This window comes from Cololabis saira, chromosome 1 (assembly GCF_033807715.1).
Source record: "Cololabis saira isolate AMF1-May2022 chromosome 1, fColSai1.1, whole genome shotgun sequence".
Taxonomy (NCBI): Eukaryota; Metazoa; Chordata; class Actinopteri; order Beloniformes; family Belonidae; genus Cololabis; species Cololabis saira.
The window spans coordinates 39,998,021-40,012,198 of NC_084587.1; positions in this window are offsets into that span (position 1 = coordinate 39,998,021).

The following is a 14,178-nucleotide window of genomic DNA, read 5'->3' on the forward strand; positions in this document are numbered from 1 at the left end:
CCTCAACAGTTTAGATGTGAGAGAGAAAAAAAAACACAAGAGGAATGAGGAATGATGGTCAATACAGACATAAGAAACATAATAAAGATGTCAAGACAATGCTGCTGTCACCGTTCTTAGGTGCTTACATATCCTTTTTATGCTGCCGTAAACGTCACACTGAAGATTTAAAAATAGTTTAACAGAGATACAATTGGGTATTACTGCAGCAGTCCAGGTGGGACAGTTAGACCTCAAGTCATTTCTAATCTACAGGATGAAAGGCTTTGTTCCATGTTGGAGAAGTCTCTTTACCCAGGGCTGTGTCCTAGTCCAGGTCGACATCTGAAGACTTCTGGGTATAGCAGATTAGGTTAGTTTGACTTTGGTGATGAAAGCAATAGACTATTTGAAACTGATCTATGACCGTCCCCCTCAGATGGCTTCAGGGTGACGTACCACCATCCACTGAAGTATCATGAGACTCGGGGTCGAAAATTCTCATCAGTGAAATGCACACCATCCCAAAGTGTCAATCATTGCAAATGATCACTTGGAAGGCCAGGGGCAACCAAACGGTGCACGTGGCTGGTGATATATGCAGAAAATGACAGAGTGGTTAAAGGTCTAAGAGTGAGCTAAGACTAAAGACAAGTTTACATCCTTCCCAGGTGATGGGGCACTGAAAACATTACATGTGATGCAAATTCAAATTCGGTCTGTGTGGCTGGATCTATTCTTGGCACCCATTTCTTTTGACAAACAAATACATCATCATACAGTGTATGGTCTGCAATAATCAGCTATCCATTTAAAGACACAAAGTAAAAGTTTTGTCTTTTTCTTTTGGCAGGTCAGAGATGGTATTTTTGTCTTGTTTTCAAACAGCTTGCACTATTTTCTCGACTTTCAACTATGGCCAGAGAGAACACAAAGCTACTGAAAAATGTCTGAGATTGTATGCACCTACGTGCAATAAAAATGTAGCCTAGGGCCTATAGCAAATTTGATCTACTGAGCTGAACAATTCTTCATTCCTTGTTGTCTTGAAGCATGCACACCACCATCTGTCTTCCCAGAAACTGATGCTACAATCTGTTTAACAGATACCTCAAATAGCTGAAAAACGAAAGAAGTTGCAGTAAATCTTTCAGTGTTTCGCCAGAATGTCACGGACAAAAAGATGGCATTGCTGCTATTTTGTTTTTCTTTGATATGATATTGGACAGAATGATAAGTTTTCAGAGTAGGCTTAAGATCAGTGGATTAAAGTGAATTTGTGAAATAGAAATCCAGCGATTTCAGATGTTGTCCCTCTTAGTTTCTAAAACAGTTACACTTAGGAAGTCTGTTACATTTTTCCTTTTTTACTTTTTGAAAACAAACATTATGCATAACTCATAAGGGGCTCATTAACTACTGTATGTTGAACCTCACCCTGAGGGGGCAGCAGCTTGACCTCTTGTGTAACATAAGAGGCATTCTTTCTTGTGTTATTATTCACAGATAGCCTCCGATGTCAGGGCACCTAAAGCCCGGGTGGTCTGGGTAGTTTGTCTGCTGAGCATGTGTTTCACAACCAGTCTGATGAGCTCAGGGCACAACCGGGACCGGGAACACTTGTATCACAGTAGCTTTAAAAGAAAAAAGAAGCACCAGGGAGCAGTAATAGATTCCTATTCATGCATAACAGCACAGAAGGCTTGTGACACACAGGCAGAAAGATCTTTAGTCTGTAAAGGATTGCTTAAATATTATCAAAATAGATATGCTGCTTTAAAATTGATACAATAAACCTTTTTATAAGCGTATTTTTGTAGCGCAATCATATTTTATATTTTCCCATGCCGTGTTCCTTTTAATGTGACAATCTTAATGATCGTCTCTCTGAACCTGTGTTGTCACCAGCAGATGAGGTGTGGAGGAGACAGTTAGGAAGGAGAGTAACCAATAAAATGAAAAAAGAGTGACATCTTTATGCATGGAAACACGACTCAGAAGGGAGATTAAGAGCTGGCCAGAAAAAAACAACACCAGGAGTTTACATTCAATAAAATAGTATGACTGTGCCTTAACAGGATCCTTCTAGGGATTGGTGTAACGGGCTGGGCCACAGGAAGAAGTGCGTGGACCAAAGTGTGTGGGCAAAAATCCAGAAAACCAGGTGTTCAGAGACCTTGTGCCTTAACTCACTGCAACTGCATCCCAGTGATAGATGGAGGATGGGTTGTTGGCAGGATGACAAATTGAAGTTTCATGTGATCTGAAAAGCAGAAGCTCATTCTATCAAATGCATGACAAAAAAGCATGAATTCTGTTTGTTTTACTGGCAGACACAGACACATCTCCATCCAGGGAAAACAAATTCAAAAGTCACAACTTCAATCCTGCAAAATAAGCAATGCACAAAGTATTACTGATTGTTCAGTGATGGAGAAGCCAGGAGAACAGAGAACCAACAGCATGAAATCACATTTAGCTACATATATTGAAAAGTGTATAAAAGAAAAATATTGAACTCATGTAATAGGTTGTGCAAGCATCAGTTTACATCAGTTGCCTTTGAATTTGTCCTCTTGGACTCACATGGCCTCCAAAAGTCATGTTGGACCAACCAACAAACCTGTCAGCACATTGATGGAGGAGGGGGGGTCACACAATGTTCTCCTGCTCTCCACATGATCCCTTCCACCTGATCGACAGTGTAATGAAAACACATGTGCAAGTTTCACCTGATGAGAGCGAAGACACACTCAATACATGCAATTCTCCCTTTTCTCACAAGCTCATCTGAATCTCACCCTGTTCCTCATCAGATCCTTGTTTCTGTTTAGCCATTACTTTGTCTCATTTGTCCCCTGTGTTAGGCATGTCATTTTAACCCTTGCAAGGTACTATGGTTCAGGATAAAAATGACCTAAGCCAGAGCGAAGGCCCTCAGTTCCTCAGAGGGCATGCCTATTCCTTAGCGCCTTGCAAGCATTAAATACTTTTGTTAGTTTTATGAGCTGGCCAGAAAAACAATGTCGAAGTGTACATTCAATAAAATAGTATAACTTTACCTTAACAGGATCCTTCTCAGGATTGGTGTAACGGGCTGGGCCACAGCATGAAGTGAGTGGACGGTGTGGGCTAAAATCGCGAAAACCAGGTGCCTTAACCCGTACATTTGTTAGTACTTTGTTGGACAACGTGCACTTGCACAACTATTTCTGCCTGTGTGTCTGCATTTGGATCCTTCAACAACTCAATGTTATATAATATTAATATTATGATTATTATTATTAATAATAATAGTGTTTTAAAATTACATTAAAAATGCACTTTTCTTATATCAAAAGCATGATCACAAATTTTATTTTCTGTTTAATTTCTTGTGTAGCGCTTTTTCATTGTGAAGGGGTTCTCGGGTGTCCTTTTTGCATGACAGGTGCTATAAAAAAACATGTTTTTAATTATAAATATGTGGCGACATGATTGAAATAGTATACACAATTTTTAATTAAAAAATATATATATAATTCCTTTTTAAAGTTTACACAGATTAACTTTCCTAGAAGACTGACCTTGGCTGTTTTTTTCATTCTCTAAAGTAGTTGGTATGCATGATTGCATGACAAACTATGAATCAAAGATGCCAGCATAAGTGATGTCAGCCCTGTACATCATGTGTTGTCACTTCAAGCTATGAAGACAAATAGACAGTCTACTAAAAGATTTATCATGGGCTTGAGAAGTCAGCATGTGTACAGTACATGCTCAAATACACTGTATATCTTTCATCCAAAATACCAGCTTGTGCCTCATTAGAAAAAATGGGTTACTCTGGCAGGGTGGAGGATTGGGCGTAGTTTGCGAGGGAGCAGGACACAGGTGGCGCGGGCTGGTACTCGTCTGTGATTAGAAATAAAGGTTCAAGGATTTCTCCACAAAACGCTGTGTCCTCTGTCCTGTCGGTTGACCCCGGGTAGCACGAGATTGCTACAGTTACAATTGTATTTTTCTAAACCTCCTTAGTCACTAGGTGTTTAACTATGGAGCTAGAACAGTCTCATAATTGACAAATGCACAGGACAAGTTTTACAAATGCACAGACCGATTTGCAAATACACACACCGTTTCACACATGCACAGAACAATTCACACGTGTGTAGGACAAGATATAGAAAATGTATTTTTGATGCACACACAAATATAACCTGATTTACAAACGTTTTTTTGTCTGTGAGCTGCGCTGGATTTGCGTGTGACTTTTGAGACTCCCCTGACGTGACTCGATCCACAAATACGTTTTTTTTTAACACAGAAGGATCTGCAACCAATCAGATGTCTTTCTTTGTTTCAGCCAATCATAAGAGCGCACCCCACGTGGGGGACGCAGAGCAGTGGATAAAACACGACTTACTCTAAACCAATCAGATTAAAGGGGCGGATACACCTGCTGTTTGAACTGCGTTAGCGCCGTTCGCTTAGAAAAGTGATTAATATTTCAAGTTGGTGGAGTAAAGATAAATGAACAGCAACAGGAGATAAAATATAAATAAACAGATTGGTTTACGAGTAAGTTGTGTTTTATCCACGGCTCTGCGTCCCCCACGTGGGGTGCGCTCTTCTGATTGGCTGAAACAAAGGAAGACATCTGATTGGTTGCAGATCCTTCTGTGTTAAAAAAAGCGTATTTGTGGATCGAGTCACGTCAGGGGAGTCTCAAAACTCACACACAAATCCAGCGCAGCTCACAGACAAAAAAACGTTTGTAAATCAGGTTATATTTGTGTGTGCATCAAAAATACATTTGTATATCTTGTCCTACGCACGTGTGAATTGTTCTGTGCATGTGTGAAACGGTGTGTGTATTTGCAAATCGGTCTGTGCATTTGTCAATTATGAGACTGTTCTAGCTCCATATTTAACTGTAATGCGAAGTGTGCAGTAACATCAAAACACAGACATTTCTGTGTGGAGATATACCACAGATCAGTAAAAATGTTTACTATTTATAGAGTTAGTGTATGTTTCCGTCCATGGTCCTGCATGTGAAAAGTTAGCCCAGATAACCAGAACTATATTAATAGTGAAAGCATTTTCTATAGCCTACCTGCTTCCTCTTACACCATGGCGAGGCAAGGCAAAGCAAGGCAAGTTTATTTGTATAGCTGAGCACAATTCAACAACAAGGTGATTCATAGAGTATTTCAGCAGTTCTGGGACTTTCTTGGAGTTTGTTCCAGACATGTCGAGCATATAAGCTGAACGCTGCTTCTCCATGTCTGGTTATGTTTCTGGGAACTGATTAACAAAAAACTGATTCTGGTGACCTGAGGGGTCTGGAAGGTTCATCCTGGGTCAGGAGTTAATTGATGTATTTTACTCCTAGACCATTCAGAACTTTATAGACCAGCATCAGAACTTTATGGTCTATCTTGTGACAGAGAGGCAGCTAGTGTAGACCTCAGAGCTGGACAACTTGGGTCCACTTATTTGGTCTCAGTGAGGACTCGAGCAGCAGAGTTCTGAATTAGCTGCAGTTGTCTAACTGATTGTTTAGGTAGACCAGTAAAGATGGTATTGCTGAAACATCAGATCTTTTATCCTTAATATATTCCCAAGATGATAGTAGGATGACTTTGTTATTGCCTTGATGTGTTTATCAAATGTAGGTCTGAGTCCATCGCCACACGCAGATTTCTGGCCTGGTTGGTAGTTTTTAGGTGTATGGATTGAAGCTCTGTGGTTACTTGTAATCGTTTCTCTTTGGCTCCAAAGAAAACTACCTAAGTTTTGTTTTTGTTTACCTAGAGAAAGTTGTGGCACATCCAGTCATCCAGCGGTACTGGTCCTGATAAGCACCCACTTTCCCCACAGGCCACACCAGGGCGGGGGTGCACTGGTCCACCGAGCCCAGCCAGGGCCACGCTGTACCCCCAGGAGTGGGTCCCCACCACTGTCGGAGCCCCCAGTGCAGAGCGAGACATGGTACAAACAGTCCTCCATTCACACCCACCACAAAGAACATAAGCCTGAGGATGAGTCCCCCAGCTGCCACCCCCATCGGAGCACCTCCCCAAAGAGAGAGACTCATCTGCCCAACCCAGGCCCGCTCCACCTCGCCCCCACACAGCGGATACCCCAGAAGAAAATTGATTAATAGATAGATTAGACTTTTAGTTCATAAGAATGGTTTTCTTTGCGATACATAAGGCAGTGAGAACCAAGTGAGCCAAGTTAGGTTCCATGTGGATGTCACCCAGGTGACCTAGTATGCATAGTGTGGGGCACGTAAGAATTCTGCAATTGAGCCATGTTGATAAATCTTTACATACCTCCAGCCAAAATACAATATAATGTGTTCTGTAAAGAACTTGGTATGGTATAAATTGCAAGTTTGGATTCTTGGTCATAGTAAAAATATTAAAAACATATTTGTGACAAAAAAATTTGATTAGTGTTGAGAGATAAGTCAGCCTCCCATTTTGAAATCGGAAGAGAGATTGAGTTATCTTTTTTGGACATTAATTTGTATAGTTTTGATAATAATTTTGGGGTGTTAAGTAATTCTGTCAATTTAAAGGGGACCTATTATGGCATCTAATACCTATTTTAAACAGGCCTTGAATGTCTTAAAGCAGGGGTTCTTAACCTTTCTGACCTTGGGGCCCAATTTTTTCAGTACAGAGTGGCCCGGGGCCCATTAAATATTAACACTGTATAGCAGGGGTATTCAACTTTAAGAGGTCCATTTAGAGAAAATGTACTCAAGCTAAGGTCCAGAACATCACAATAAATATATATATATATATATATATATATATATATATATATATATATATATATATATATATATATATATATTCAAGTAACCTCATAGTTGTATCAACATCTGCATCTGACTGTTATATTAAAAAAGTACATACCGGTATTTGCCCATTAACATGTGTAACTTCAATTACACATATTTTTTTCTCTTAAAAATAAAATAGATTTTATTTTATTTTTCAAATGCTATCTTATTTTATTTCTTTACCAGCAATTTGAATTTCCCCTTTTCTTTGTTAATTGTCTCAACACATTTTTATAATAAATGAATATAAACACATCTTAACAATTGAACAGTTTTGCAGTTTTTCTTTCTTCCCCTTATAATCTTATATGTCCCCACTTTCTGTCGTTCAGTGAGAGAAGTGAGCTCTAATTTCTCCTGCCAGGACTTTAAATCTGGGCTGGATGGTGTCAGGTTCTCATGAGAATGTGCTCATTGATGAGCCTGGAACGATATTTAGTTTTATTTAGCTTCTCATCTCTGTAAGAGTCAAGCTAATTACTTACTAAGTAACTTACTAAGTTTTATTTACATTAATAAGTTGTCAGGACTGCGCGTGTCGGATTTCATCCGAGCCTGATCAGCTGAGACGGGCAGGGCCCGCAGCTCTCTGGCTGCGCTGCAGCCGTTACACTTTCCGATGCTTTTGCGAGCCCGAACAACAGTCCAGCCCACACATCTACATGTACAATCCTTCAGCAGTAACGACGGAGCCGCCCGAGCGGCACCGACCTCCCCGGCCGCGGGGACGCGTCGGGATGAATGAACACGCCGCGCTCGCTCGCTCTGGGCGCAGACCCAAGTAATCGATCCCTGATCCTGGCGGATCTAAACCTACTCTGTGCAAAATGAAGGATTTTCACTATAAATACACACCATTTCTCTTACTATTACACGTACAGCTAGCTGAGGGTCTTCTTCTCCTCATTTGGTCGGGAGACTATGCAGTCCCGCGGCCCTCGCGGCCCACACGTACAAAACTGATTTTTTTTCGCGGCCCACTAGATGGCGCTCGCGTCCCAAGTGTGGGCCGCGGCCCTATGGTTAAGAATCACTGTCTTAAAGAAAAGCTTTTGATTGTTTTTGCTAAATAAATTAGAAATTCAGCCTCTGGGCCATGTCTTTATCTTTACCGTTTCTAACGTCCTTCTCTATGGGATTCTGAGTGGGCGGGGAGGCTATGATAATGAGGCACTGTGCTGATTGGCTGCTTGAATGACGTGATACACCGCTACGAAAAAATGGCGGAAGCTCCGGCCGGCGGAGTTAGTTGTGGGCGTGGTTTCACGCATCGGAGACCAACCTATGTAAATCGTGCCCGTCGTTACGTAACGACAGGAGCAGAATCTGAACGGCTCGTAGAAGTCACATCACACTGGAAGGATCATCCAGGTGGCTGTACAGACACTGCAGAATTTGGTTGCTTTCCTCCTTCTCTAAGTTGGCAGGGTGAGGGGAGACCACTTTATTAAAGCAAGAAAAAAACGTGTTTTTCATAATAGGTCCCCTTTAATGGAAAGGTGTAGATCCAGTTGTTTGAGTTTATATTTTTTTACTTTTTTTTTTTTTGGTGGGGGGGTGACCTCCACTGCCAAACCAGGAAGCAAGAACACACGGAGGCACACGTCGAGCACTGGAAATCTGTGCTGTGGGGGGGGGGGGGGACCCCGCCACCCGCGAGACCAGAGGCCGACAAGGAAGCACCCGGAACCAAGGCCACCCGCAACCCCACAGAGGGGAGAAGAGGGCGGGAGGCAACCCACCGCCAGCGGGCGGGGCCCCCACGACTACGGGAAGAGGCAGCCAGGGATCCCACGGTGGCGGACCGCGGCCCAGGCGAACCCCAGCCATCCGGTCCGGGCCGGACATGCGGCCAGGAGGCCAGGAGGCCCTCACCCCTCAGGCCAATGACCCCCACCCGGCGAGAAGCCAGCCTGCCCGGAGAGACAGAGCCGCCCCGGCCGCCGACGTGGGCAGGAGCACCCGCCCCCACAAAAGTGGTCCTCCAGGACCAGAGGGGCGCCCGGCCGCAGAGGCAGCGGGGGGGACCTTATTATAGACTTGAGTTGTTGGTATTCTAAAAATGTGTTACCCCTAATCCCATATCGAACAGCGAGTGTCTTAAACGGTACAACATTCCCTCTTATAATTATATGTTCTAAATACTTTATTCCTGGGTCTCTCCACTGAGTGAAGTTTTCCGTCTTTTTATTATGTCTCAGAATGTCTGGGTTGTTCCGGATGGGTGTGCGATTACATGGGAAAAGTGAGATTTTGTTTATTTTAAAGGAAGTGCCACCAGGCTGTCAGAGAGGAGCAAATATTAATACTTTTAAAGTCTTGATAAAGTTTGATATTTTGACTAATAAATGGTAAGTCTGAGATTTCCAAATCATTGCAAAACACTTGTTCTGAATCCAGCCATTGATTAGTGATTTTTGCACCATTTTAAGATATACTGTGACCTATTGGCTAAGAAGTAGTAACGGAAGTTGGGTAAGTCTAAACCTGCACAGTCTCTGTTTTTTGTAACGTTTTTAAGCTAATACATGGTGGTTTGTTTTTCCATAGAAATTTTGATACGTATGAGTCCAGTGACTTCATTTGTTTTTGGTAAAAACCATAATTTTGATGGTGACAATTCTCCCCATGAGTGAAATTGGAAGAGAATTCCACCGGGTAAGATTAGATTCTATTACTTTTAAGAGCTGAACATAGTTTAGTTTTGTTAAGTCTGACAGTCTAGGGGAGATGTTTATGCCTAGATATAAATGTTTCCTGATTATAATTTAGTAGTGAGTGTATTCTGGAAATTGCAGTTATTACACAAAACTGTGGATTTGGACAAGTTGATATAGTAGTCAGATAGAGATGAAAATCCATTTATAAGTGCAATTGTCTGTGACAGTGAGGTTTGTGAGTTCTGGAGGAAGAGTAGTACATCATTCGCATAAAGACTTATCTTGTGTTCTAAAGTTTTGCATTGTATGCCTTTAATATTCTCACTTGCCTATAGCAACTGTCAAAGAGAGATATAAAATATCTTTATCCAATCAATAAAAGGTTTGCCAATACCAAATTTATGCAAAGTTGCCAATAGAAATTTTCAGTTTACCCGATCAAATGCTTTTTCTGCATCTAGAGACATAATTGTAGTTTTCACGTTATTGATATTTGAATTATCTATAATATTAATTTGTCTACGTGTATTAGTAGAAGAATGTCTACCCTTAATAAAACCTGTTTGATGCGAGTGTATAATAGAAGGGATTTTTCTTTCCAAACGTTTGGAAAGAGCTTTGCGGATTATTTTGAAATCTACATTTATAAGGGATATTGGGCGGTAGTTCAATGGGAGTGTAGGATCCTTGTCTGGTTTCAACAGGAGGCTGATATTAGCAGAGTTCATATTTGAGGATAAACTTTGATTCTCCGTAATGTTTTAAGATCATTTTATAAAATGTTGGTGCTAATATGATACAAAATTCTTTATAAAATTCAGCTGGAAAGCCATCTGGGACCTTTATTATTGGTGAAGAGCTTAATGGAGACCCCATTGAGAGAGGTGAATCTAAATTCACCTGCTCATGATGTAACTTGGGCAGTTATTTTGTTGTACTTTATAATCCGTGCCAGTGGGAGCATGTCGATGTTAAAGAGAAGCGGTCCAAGGATGGAACCTTGGGGAACTCCACATATATTTCTTGTCAGCTGAGATGTAAAATTACCTATTGACACAAAGTACTTCCTTTTCTCCAAGTAGTTTTTGAACCAGTTTAGTGCAGTTCCGGTAAAACCCGCCCAGTTCTACAGTCGTTTGAGTAAAATATTGTGATCAACTGTATCAAATGTAGCACTGAGATCCAGTAAAACTGGTACTGTCATGCTGTCTAAAATCTGTGTATCTATGATTGATACATACAGATGCAATCTTTTTGGTTTCGTCGCCATGTTGCAATTGTCCTTTGGTTTGAACTCAAAAGGTGTCTGTGTGCGGGTTTCCTCCCATAACCCAAAAACGTGTATGTCAGGTTCATTTGGGGATTCTAAATTACCCATAAGGCTGAGTGTGTGTGGTTGTTGTCTCTATGTGGTTCTGCGATAGACCTGCGACCTGACCAGGATATACCCCTGCCTTTTACCTGAAGAGGGCTGGGATTTATCCCAGGAGATCCCTGGGACCCTAAATAGGAATAAGCAGGTACAGTATAAATAATGGATGGATGGATAGATGGATAAACTAATTTGCTTTATGTCAGGTGTTTCCTGGGATGAATAACCTTCAGTGAAATGAATAAAAATAAATGCTTTCCATAGACTTCATGGTGACTATGAATCCATGTCAACTCGCTGAAAGCCTGATGATTGACAGACTGCATATAACAAAGCCAAGAAGTAATATTATCTGTATCCGAAAGATTAAATGACAAATAAGGATTTGTAGTGTTCTTGCTGTTCAAAATTTACAACAGCAATTATTCACGGATAGCAAGACAGTCACAGTTTAGAAAAGTTTTATTGCTGTCTACATACCTCTTGATGCCAATTTGAAGTCAGTGACTCAGCAGATTCCTCTGGAAGTGATTCTGAGAAAAGAACCTAAACAGTGCACATGAATTCCTGATGGCCTCGGGCATAAGCAAAATGAAACCTAATAATTGACAGAAAAGGTTTTTATTAAGTTATCAACAATAAAACAAAACAATAAAAGAATACACAATATGAATATTTACGAGGTAATTTAGATGTGGTTTTAAAACAGCAGTAGATCATTAATCATTTACATTCCCATAATTTCATCAACCAGCATGGATCTCCAAATGGAGCTGTACATGGGCTGTTTTATTTAAAGAGTTACAACTTACTATAAAACTGTCGGTGCTATTAATCTGGGACAGACAATGTAGGATGATCTGTCTTTGATTTGCACAGCTGCCCACTGTCTCATGTTGCTGGCTTACAGAACTAATGCATTATTATATTAAGTTATGATAAAAAGATAGTAGGCCCTCCATAAATGTTAAGATTTTACGTAACAGTTTTTACGTAAAATAAAAACATAGATACAAATTTTTTTTAAACTCCTCTGCTTTCACATCTCAAAATTAAGTAAATAAAGCCCAATATGCATGGCAACACATGACAGAGCAGTCTTGAAAACTAACTTAACTGAACACTTACTGCTCCTACTGGAATTATGAAGGTAAGTAGCAGCCAGGTGCTGCTTATCAAACATGATTGATTATTGATGATCAACAAGCGTGATTACTTCTATATAAACAAGTTCTGGTAGAAAACACAGCGCCAGTAAGGAGAGCCATCAGCAATGACTTTAACAAAACCATTACTGTTCCTAGACAATCTAAGAGAGGTTGTAATTTCCAAACAATTTGGACTCCATCACTCTAGAAAGATAATTCATAAATGGAAAACAAGCAAAAAAGTTGGCAATATTCACAGGAGTGGTCAGGGTCAGACTGTGCAAAGAGTCATAGAAATTGTAAAAAAGATTAATTTTAGACACTGCAGGTCTCAGCTTGTGAGTTAAATGTTAAAGTGAGTACAATTAGAAAAATGATCCACAAATATGGCTTGTTTGATAGGATTTCTAGTGGATAACCTCTTCTCTTTAAAAAACAATAGGTCAGCTTCAGGTTCCTAAATGGCTTTGAATCCATGAGTCAACTGGGACTCTGCAGACATGCATTGCACGCACTTCTATTTTTAGTACAATTGGGGTCAGTTAAACCAAAGCCGTCCATGCATGGACATTGTAATCTGTCTACAGCAATGTACATGGATGATGGGTGAATAACAGGTGATCCTTTCGCAAAGTCTCTCCTCAAAAGAAGCTTCCATGTTGTTCTGTCACTCTTTATCTGATATTTTTTGTTGTCGTCTTCTGAATGGGAGACTGACCGAGATCCATATACTCATTGTGCTTAGCCTGCACACAGACATTTCTGGGGTTGCAGGGAACTGCTGCAAACTGGTTCACATGACAAAGTTTATATCACGCAGGCTTTGTAAATGGGTGGGTATAGGAAGGCAGGGAAAGTTTATAAATTGTGCCAGTACTGTAAAGAGTAGGGGGGAAAAAGAAAGACCACAAGGGAACCACAGCAAGGAGCTCGGTGACAGTATCTCATTCAAATTCAATAGTTTTCAGACCCTTTGATATGAAACTTTAACTCAACTGTGGTGCATTCAATTTCTATGAGCTGTTCAGAAATATTTCTATGTCTTTACTGAACCAGAACTGAAACCTAGTTTTGTTCACTGCTGGACATGATTGGGAAAAATGTAAGCCTGATTATATACAGTATGGACTCAGTAAATGTGGAGCTTGGCTCAAAAAAAAAAAAAAATGTGAGTGGAATTAAAAGACAGGATCACAAGATCATTTCTGCAGTATTTAAAAGTGCCCCAAAGCACAATAGCCTCAATCAATCTAGAACGAGGAATGTTTGAAACCTTGAGCAGCCTTGCTCTGGCTGGCCAGTCAGACTGAGTTATGAGGGTTTTAAGGGCTGTGGCCAGACAGGTAGACAACAAGCCGATGATCTCTATAAATGAGATATAGAGTTCCTTTGTGGAAAGGAAAGAACCTTACAGAAAGACAACAATCACTGCAGCACCCAGTCTATTTGACCTTGAAGGTAGAGCTTCCAGACAAAAAAACTGAGAGGAGATGATCAGCAAAAATGTAATTGCATTTTTTATATGACAAATATTCCCAATAGTGTGAGTGTGTGGGGCGTGATGGGACCCTGCACTGAGAATCACCTCATTAAAAACATCAGTTAAACATGGTGTCTATGACCCTGTGTCCATCTCTGAGACAGAGACTGAAGGACCTGAAGCACCTACAGAGTAAAATATGGTTGCAAAATCTTTTTTTCCCCAGAGTGCTGATCTTAGGCTGAGTTAATGTTTTACATTTCAACAACACATCAGTCTGAAGCATACTACCAAACATGCAGGAGTGGCTTTATTAAAACTCACTGAAAAGCTGTGACCCAGCCAAAGGCTAGTTCCTCAACCTTCAACCAAGTATAGATTTTTAGAAGAAATGTGAAAAAGGATGTCCACTCATGTTCTACACTTAATCAGTCCAAGAATAAGACTATGATTCTGAACTTTTTTAACTTTACTTGGGCTGATGGGCAACAGATAAGATCATATTTTTAATGAATGGAGGCCATATGAAGAATCTGACATACAAGTCCACATTGTAGATAAAACTACCTCTAACCTCATGCCAAGGAAGATAAATCGTTAAATTTGGGGAAAAGCTCATCTTTCTGAGGCATTTAGAATGAAAATAAAGGGGTTAGTGTGGGTATAACATTTAGTGTAATTTCATATAACTTCTAGTT